This window comes from Xiphophorus hellerii, chromosome 15 (genome assembly GCF_003331165.1).
Source record: "Xiphophorus hellerii strain 12219 chromosome 15, Xiphophorus_hellerii-4.1, whole genome shotgun sequence".
NCBI lineage: Eukaryota > Metazoa > Chordata > Actinopteri > Cyprinodontiformes > Poeciliidae > Xiphophorus > Xiphophorus hellerii.
The window spans coordinates 3422436-3432284 of record NC_045686.1 but is presented as its reverse complement, the minus strand read 5'-3'; positions in this window follow the sequence as shown (position 1 = coordinate 3432284).

The following is a 9849-nucleotide window of genomic DNA, read 5'->3' as shown; positions in this document are numbered from 1 at the left end:
GTGATGGCCCATTCTCAGATGGGGTTGCTAGGTAACGGCGCATTGTGACTCAAATCTGGAGGTTTTTGAAATGGTTTGCTTTCCAGACACCAAGGAAGACTTGTCTAAATAGACATATCTATGAACGTCACAGAAAGAAATGCTGAAGGAAGTTTGTGATTGTAGATTTTTCTCTGTCTTGCACAAATACCAATACATATTCTCATGAGATACTTTTTAAAAAGTGCTTAATTTTTATTTTATGAAATGCAAATAAAGACCTCTTACATTCACTTTGTTGATTCTATTGATTCAAAACATTTGGTGCAAAAGACGTCATCCTCATACCTCCATCAGTACATCCATTGTCTTTCATCCTCCACAATCAACCTTCAGTTTTCTTTGGTAGCTTTCAGCTCCACGTTTCTTTTCCTGCAGTGTCTCTTTGTCGTTAGATGAAGGCAATAATCCAGATATCTTCTTTTCTTAGTCGTGGAGCTTAAAGTTTCACTCTGCTGCATCTTATTTGTTAGAGTCAGCTCTACCTTCTCCGTGTCCCTGGAAGCAGGTCAACATTTTGGTTTTGCCCCAATACAGATTCAAGGGGAACTTGAATTTGTTGACTTCACACTGTCCTGTTGTATCTGTCCAGTGGTAAATATCTTTGTCAGAAACTGATGTATTCCCTTAAATTATTAGGACTCATGGAAAATACAAGAGTCAGAAATATATTAGAAAAATAAATAGTAAATAAATTCAAAATTTGGAAAATCCATAAAAAACAGTAACAGGAGTATAAAACCTTCTTTGCAAATTAACAATAAAAAACTAAAAATTTTGCAAAACAGAACTGATATTCATGTTATATTGGTTTTTAGGTATCAGTGTGAACAAGACAAACTTTTACAAAACACTACATAGCTGATTTTTCAAAGATTTGATTGATTTGTATTGATTTTTCCAGCCAGTTTAACTGAATGTCTTGTTAAGTTAAAGCAGCGGAAATTCTCCAAATGATTACTGGCAATAAAACAATCAAAATAACTGAACAGATGAGGAGAGGAATCTTTAACCCTAAAAGACAAAAACAACACAAGACAAACAGTCACAAATGAACTAAGAACAGTATCATTCCTCAAGCATTTAACAGGCCATCTCTAAAAAAAACATAATTTAAAGTTAAACATAAACCACTTTAAATTAAATATCTGTGCAATCCTACGATAGTATCACTTCCTAAGATGAATTATGTCACTGTACAGAAGGATAAAAGATTACTTAAGAAAACTGAAAATGTTTCACTTACTGTTAAGGATGTTTTTCCACCCAGCGTTCTGAAATAAATAATAAAGACAATTATGACCAGAATGAAGCTTAAATAATAATTCCTATGGAAAATTATTTCATTGTCATGACGATATGTAATCAGACCAACAAACCTTAACAGTTATCCAAGAAACGGGCGTCCCAACAACCCTTTCAATGTCAGTCATTGAGTTATTGTTGCGGTTGCATTTGAGAAGTTTGCCCTCATAAAACAGACAGTCCACAGTAAGGAGGATGTTGGGCTTCTGCACCTGTCTCCTGCTGTCAGCTACAATGAGGCTGGGATTGAAGGTGTGGTGCATTACCACCAGAATGGCTTTTTTAACGTCTGAAATGAAGAAGGGAGGCCAGTGGTTTAGAAACGTTGGTGCAGAAGCTTCCTGTTGCATTGACCAGGTGGATTAATATCATTATCCAGTTTTAACAAACAAGTGAAAAGCTTCTATGTTTCTAAATTTGTATACTATAATGATTAAGTGCCAGTCAGACACTCTCTCTTCAGCTGTCTTCTGTTTTGTCTCTCTTTAGCTCTTTCCTACAGCTCTCTCACTTCCTCTCTGTCTCAATGGAGCAAATTAAAGACCTCCAGCTCTCTTTAGGTCGGCCTCTCTCTTCTGCTGTCTTCAGCAGCTCATTTCCACCAGCAAAATGCTGTTTATTTATGTAATTTGATGCAAACTGTATCAGGTCATAAAATCCTGGAGCTACTGATCAATGAAAAGATGTTCAATGTCATTTAATGTCTTTCTTTTCAGTCTCCAGTTTTGTCTGTCTCTTTGGCTGCTTCAGCTCAATCTCTCTTTTCAGTTGTCTTCCATTTTGTCTCTTTTTAGCTTTGTCTCTTCAGCCCCATTCATCCATGTCTCTCTTCAGCTCTCTTTAGCTCTCTCTCTGTTCAACCATCTTCAGTATTGTTTCTCTTTTGAGCTCCTGTCAGTTCTTTTTCTCCTTAAGCTCCTTCATCTCTGTCTTTCACTTCAGCTTCATTCAGCTACATGTCTCTGTTCACCTCTCATAAGGAACTTCTGGTGAATTCATTCAGTAAATTGGCAGTCACAAGGAACAATAACTCTTTTATTGTTTTTTGTTTTACATTTCTTTAATATAAAAGGTACTCCTGGATCAGCGCTCCTGTTGTTTTTTTTTATATATTTTCTTAAGGCAGTTTATTATAGCCCTAAGCTTTGGTAACTTGAGTATAAAAAAGACAAAGCTGTACCTTACCTGATATTTTGCTGAGGGTCTCATTGATGTCGGTTCCAACACGGGAAGCGATTGGACAGAAAACCAGGAGGTAGTCACATTGATCAAATGAGTCTACCTCAGTTTGGCCGATATCTTTCAGCTTTTTAACTATGGGCTGATGAGCTCCATTTGTTTTTCCAGACAAGACGACAAAGAATTTTGTTCCCAGAGCTGAAGGAGAACGGACAAGCTTGTTATTCAACTCATTACTGGGATCACGATGGAAAATAATATATATATTACATCAACTACAGATCTAAATAAATTCCAAAAAGGAGTATTTATTTTGTCCTAACTGAAGTTTTCTTTATAATATTACTTATAACAAGATAGAATCAATAGAAGAAAACATATTTATTTTTATAGCTAGCGATTATTGTATTTATTTTGAAATAATCTCCACTCCGTTGCAGCTGTTCAGTCAAATACTTTAGTTCTTGTGTACACTTATTATGCAGAGCCACTTATTTCATTTTCTCAGTGCAAGTTCATTCCTGTCTGTATCAAACATGACTACTAGATAATTACACATATTTACTATCACAGCAACTTTATGCTGGTGTTCAGTGAAGCTTATTACATATTTTACAATTTGCTCAAAATCTGGAGCCATAAAGCAGGTTTACCCCTTAAATTGCTGAAGGAAAGAGTGTTAGATATACAGGACATATGTTGTTAGTCACATTGTTTAATAAAAAAAAAACTATTTCTTACCTGCATATTTTACGACAGACATGTCCCTGTGGAGAGATAAAGACATTAAAACGTTTATTTCGTCACCACAGTTTAAAAAGGTCCAAGATGAGCTAAAGAAGTTCAGTCATGAACCTCTTTGTTTTATTTGCTTCATTTGCGTATTTGAAATAATCTGACTCATATCTGTGTGAAACAAGGAAAACATGACGACTTAAAGATGATTACTTACTCAGTTTGTTGATACTGATATCTCCTTCTCACCCTGTGCAGAGAAATAAAGATCCGTACCGTTTTGAATGCAGCTTTCAGTGTGATCCTGAAGAGAAAGTACAACTAGAGTGCAGGAAGTCTTGTAGCAGCAGTGGGGACGAGTTACGGCCTGCAAAACTATGCAACAATGGCGGGTCTAACCAGGCCAACAGATAATCTGCAGATCGGGTCATGATTTTCCTGTTTCCTGTGTTTCCTATCATGATTCATTTTGCTCCTCTGTTTACAGCCCCTCCTGTACCTGCTGATTGCTGAAGGATCTCACTTGTGCTGCTGCCTACATAAACTCCTGCAGTGCAGTCATCCATGCCACAGCTTTGAGCGTTTTCATGTCCATGTTCTAGTTCTCTATACAGTCCTGTGGGTGAAACAATCCCCAGTAAAAATGCTCTCTCTGGTCCTGTGTTTCCACACCTGGTAGTCCGATAGACTTGGTTTAATTTGGGACCAAAATTGCTACATTTGTTTCATTTTCAGCTGCTGCAGTTCTCTTTCACACTGCAGTGTTGATCAAACCAAACCCTTTGAAAAACCTGTTCCCCATCTCGCCTGTTGGGGTGTTGCACCAAGAACCACAGAAGGAAACCAATCGAAAGCCTCTGAAGGAGACACTGAACGCAACTTCTCAAAATGCAAAAAAAAAAAAAAAGTGGCGTCAGATTTTGGCAGTTGAGGATTTTCTTTGGCAAAAGACTGCAAGCCACTTCTCTCACAAGCATTAGACTTTTGTGTTTATTTTAGTTATACTTACCCAGAATTCCCTGCACTGCAGTCCTCTTCCTGGTTTTGGAGCGATCTTTGATCAGCTTGGTGTTCACATATGCATTCAAATAGCGCTGGAGTTTACTTCAACCGGACCGAGACCGAGGTCTGTAAGCAGACCAGAGTAAAATGTTTTGGTCCACATCAGTTTGTTTGCACGTTCTCACCTCCACAAATGACTCAGACGTTTTAGACAAACAGACTAGAGTTCGATAAAAGTGGACTAAACAGGACTGGTGTGAATGTGCCCTGTGTCAGTCGAGGTCCACTGGGTACCTCACCATTTTCTTAATGCGCAATACTTCCTGTTTATACATCCATTTACTCATCAGCCTATCTTCTTCAGTCTGACCAGTAATTCAATCCAGATGTCATATTAGTTTTAAATTTACTAAAATGTTTATCTCTGTTAGGGCCAGCCACAGGCCCATAGTGTAAAACCGTTTTCTACCTGTTTAAGTTTCCAATGTTTCCAGAATAAAACAAGAATCTGGTCTTCTCTGTGAACAATATTGTGATGGTAAATATTATTGATAGTGCATAATGCATTTAGTATTCCACATAACTCTGCCGTCCAATAAGATTCAGTGCACCTGCTGAGCGAAACTTGTAGAGCAGCCTTCTGCTCGACTCAAAACTGAAACTATTTCAGGCAGTCAGAGGGTTTCTGGTTTTTAAACTGCGTTGGAACATTTAATGAACAAGTTTGTGAGGTGAGTTATTAACTAACAAAATCTTTTTTAAAATTCAAAACTACTTGCCTGTACCGTATTATATCTGCTTCCTTCTGCAGTGAATGCTTGTGTCAAACTGCTACGATAAATCAGTTTGGGATGATTCTGATTGTTTCAGGTTTTAGTTGGATTGTGTTCATTCACACTTTCTGTTTTTGTTTATGCTCAGAATCAAATGTGTGAGTTTCTACCAACTGATAAAAATTTTGATTTCAGTCTTTGGTGTTTTAGCAGCCTGTTACCTAGGTCATGTTTTTAAATGAGAAATAGCTTTCAAACATTTTACCTCATAAAATTACATCTTTTTTTATTTATTCATTTTTTTTGTGTGTCTACTTTGCAGTAAAGTGCAGGAGTTTTGTCTGAAGCAGATCTGCTCTTAATGCTGAGCTGAACATTATGTTTTAGATTTCAGCAATAACAGGTTTGGTCTGTTTTCACCTGCTACAAAGACAACAACGTCTGCAAATCAGTGTTGAACAAGGACTCTGAAAATAAACTTACAGAAGTAAAAGAGGAGACATATTACAGCTGCAATCACAGAATACAAGCATAAGAACTAAAAATGACTGGCTCATGTAGATCTACACATAGTTTGAATTTATGTGAGAAAAAGGAATATTTTTGTCACATAAAATATTTCTGAAGCTCCTTCAGTGTTTATGTGTGAATGTTTCATATAATGTCTTTCATTCGGCAGAAGAAATGGGGAAAAAGTTTTTCGTCATTGTTGAGGGAGTGGAAACTGGAGCTCAGAGATGCCTTGTACAAATGATTAGAGACATCGGCCAAACTAAAGTTTCCTCTCCTGAAGACTGCGACTACTTCCTGGTTTTCTGCCACATCGTGTCCTGTGTTGCCACAGACATCAGTGGAGCCCTGGCCAAAGTTCCTGGTAGGATATTCATATTACTAAACTCAAGTAAAGTGTAGGTAAGTTGCTCACTTTCAGCCATAGTTTTATTAACGGGTTGAAAAATAAAGTTTGTACAGATATACAACGCATCAGCTGTGTGTCCATTGCAAATGTGAGCAAAACTTTGTCAATACCAACATTTCCGTTGACCGTGTAACTGCACAATTTGACATTTTGAAAAGCCTCTTTCTTTCCGCTAAAAGGTTTTGGCAATAGCATGAGGTGCTTTTTTCATCTGTATCAAAATTGGTTTGTTTTGCAAAACTGCAATGGGAATAATTTTTTTGAATCATAAAAGTTACATGATCAACAAACCATGAAGAAGACGACAGGAAGTGCCAAGAGGATCACAGCATGACATGGTTTTTTAATGACTTATTGTGTGAACAAACTTATTCATAATTATAAAATTATGTTTTTTCAATGTTGCAAAAATATATGGTCAATGGAAATGCAGCAATTGTAAACATTGGAATGCATATTATAAACACTGAACAAAAGTTGATCATTTTTTTATTTATCTTTTTTGTCTTGTTTTTTTCCCTTTCAGCCAATAAACCAGTGATTCTGGTTGTGTTGCATGAAACCAACGACAGAAACCCGGCTTTAGCAGAAAGCAGCAGACAAGTGCATGACTTGAACGTCGTCCTGACTGTGGATTTTCTGTTTTGTAACGAGCATCTCCTCCAGTGTAGCTGCAATAATAAATCATGGGCTCAGATCCAGAATCATCTTGGACGTTCCAACCAATTGGTATCTAAACTATTAAACATATTGGAAATGATCCATGCAGTAAACTGGAAGCTAAATATTGTCAATTTATCATTTGTTTCTTTCAGATTGGCTTTCAAAACGCTGGAGAATGTAAGTAGAAACTTTGTTTCTAGACCAACTGGTTATGCTCTGATTTTTCTGATAAAATTATATGTGAAATATAAACTGTATGTTTTTTTTTAGGGTTGAAGAATTTAGTGACAACAAAAAAGCTGAAACTTTTGTGTGTAATTCTCTTGATAGAGATAGTTGTGCTGGTGATTATTATATTGGTTCGTAAAAACAACCAGGTGGAGTGTTGACGTCCTGAAAAACCTTGAAGTAAAATTATTCAGATGCAAATGTTTCTGGGTTGATGATTTATTCACATTTATTCTGTTACAACATGATGATGTAAATGTATAATTATAAACAGAGTAAGAGTTAATTAAATGTTTTATTTAAAATATTTTAGGGAAACATTGAATATGTTTTAAAGACCTTTTTTATTTCTTAAATGGGATTAATGTCTTTGTTTTGTGATGATAAATAATATGTTGTACCAAGAAGTCTGAAAACTGTCTCTGCTGCTGCTTGGGTGAAGCTTCAATAAAAAGAGTTTTATTGTGAATAAATGTTGTATTGTTATACATTTATGTTGCACAGGATTTTATTTCTTATCTTTTAAATTATATAAACTAATTTGGACGTTTTTCTTAAGTTATTTCAAATAAAACATAACGTTTTCACTTAAAGCAGAAAATCATCATAATTAACAAAATAAATGCTTGAAAACATTAATCTGTGTGAAATAAATCTATTTGTGTTACTGAAAAAAACTAAATATTTAATAACTTAATGTATTCAATAGGTTTGTAATGCATTAAAACATTTTTCTTTTGGAGCTTTATGTTCCACCAACACTTTGCAGCTGTAGAATAAAAGATAAAATTATTTAAAAAACTATTTTCCAGTTTCTTTGAAAAATCCGGTTCTCTCCATAACACAGCAGAGGAGCTCAACCCACTGATGAAGACAGCAGAGATTTTATTGGATTGAAATAAAATGTAACTTGTTTTATTTAAAATGACATAACTGGACATAAATTGGATCTGTTTGTACATTGAGACATTACTATATAAATAAACTCAATCAGAATGAAGGTGTTAATGTCACATTTATTAAAGAATGACTTAGGCTGTAAATTTATACATAGAAAACATAAAACTGATAAAAATTTTATGTACAATGTTGAATCATGGAATATGATCCAGAATCATTTCGGACATCCCAAAAAATCGGTAGCAAGAAAATCTTGTTTCTAGGACAAACACAGACTTTGAAACCATTCAATTGTAAATATGTGAAATTTGATTAACTATCTCTAAACCTTCTCTTTTGCTCTTTCAGATTTAAAGAACCCATTAGTAATAGCAGCAATTTTAGGTGTAGCTAATGTGATAATTGTTATATTTACTGGTAAAAAAAACATCCTTAAGAAACATCGAGACATTCATGACAGTCTTCAAACTGAGCAGGAAGTGAAGGTGAGACGTAACCTTGATGATCTTCTTTTGTTTTTATCTTAATATCACTATTATGTAGTTGTAGATCTTTCTGGGTTGATGATTTGTTCACATTTATTCTGTTAAATAATAATTAAGTCGATGTCAGAATCAATTTTATGGTTGAATGCAAAATAAACTAGTAAACAAAATAAACTAATCAAGTGGTAGGTTATCTTTCCTGCAACAGTCTTATTGCCTCCTGAAAATACATTCAAATAAACTTCTGTTTTTCAGTCTAACGTGTCACAGGTTGTTGCTCCTGTTCAGGGTTGATTAACCAGCTTCCTGTCATGCCTGCAGTTTCAGATTAAAGGGTTCAGTCAAGTTAAGCTTAAAATGAAATAAAAAGAAAACAATTAAATATGTGTTACACTTTACTGCTGATAAAGTGCCGACCTGTGATGAAACAAAATCCACAATCCTGACTGGCTAATGGTGAACATAAATGGCAAAAAGATCAAACTATTTTGTTGAAACAAATTATTTTACTGATGATTGTCTGACTCAGTATGCATTTTAATTTAAGGAATAAACAGGGTTTTTTTTTTGCAAAGTATCTCAAAGTAAAAGGTCAGCAGAGCAGCTACAAGAAAAGAAAATGAAAAGGTGAAAAATAAATAGTTTTACAATTAGCATTTTTTCTAAAAGTGCTTATGATAACAATAACTTAGCTAATATATTTATATTTTTCCAGAGAGTGTCCATTACACATATTTTCTGTTATTTTCTTCTTTGAGGCAACTTTTGTTGCTGATAAAATTAAACTGTACATTAACTTACAGGTTTTTTATTAACAATGCAAGAAATCATTACTTCTCTGATTGGATGATTTCAAGTAATAAGTGAGAGTGACATGTTATTTATGATGTCAGATTTTATTACTTGTGTCTAAAAGTGTTCTGCAGCCACAGCTTCACTTCTCTTATTTTAACACCTGAATTAAAATATATAGAAAGGAAATGAGTTAGTAGAATGCTGCATTTACAAAAACTACAGTGCCACCTTGTGGCCGAAACATGTCTTGCTTCTTCTAAGCCAAATGCTTGTGGTTGTGATACTTCTGCATCATTTTCTATTCAACAAAAATCTATTTTTCATGACAAGAAAAGGTTTATTTCCTGGACCTGATTTGTTCTCTATCTTTTGAAACTTCACTCTGAGTCCAGAACCTTAAGACAAAATAATCAGCTGCTATTGAAAGTCCCTCGGACTCGACTTGAGAGAAAAGGAGATTGTGGTTTCGCCGTTGCTGCTCCTGTTCTCTGGAATAAACTACCTTTCCAGATTAGAGCTGCCCAGTCTGGGTCATTTTAAATCGCTTCTAAAACTTATTTTTATTTGTTGGCATTTAATTGAGACCTAATACTGTAATTTTTCTGTTGTGATGTTTTGTTTTTATTTTATTTACTTATTACATTACAATAATATTATTATTATTGTAATGTTATTTTGTCTCTTTCTCTTTTGATCAACTTATTCTATTGTGTAATTGTTTTTGTACAGCACTTTGGTTTAGTTTTCAACCTGTTTTTAAAAATGAAACATAAATAAATTAATGCAAACAAACAGCATGATAATGACAATTTGCCTCATCATCCAA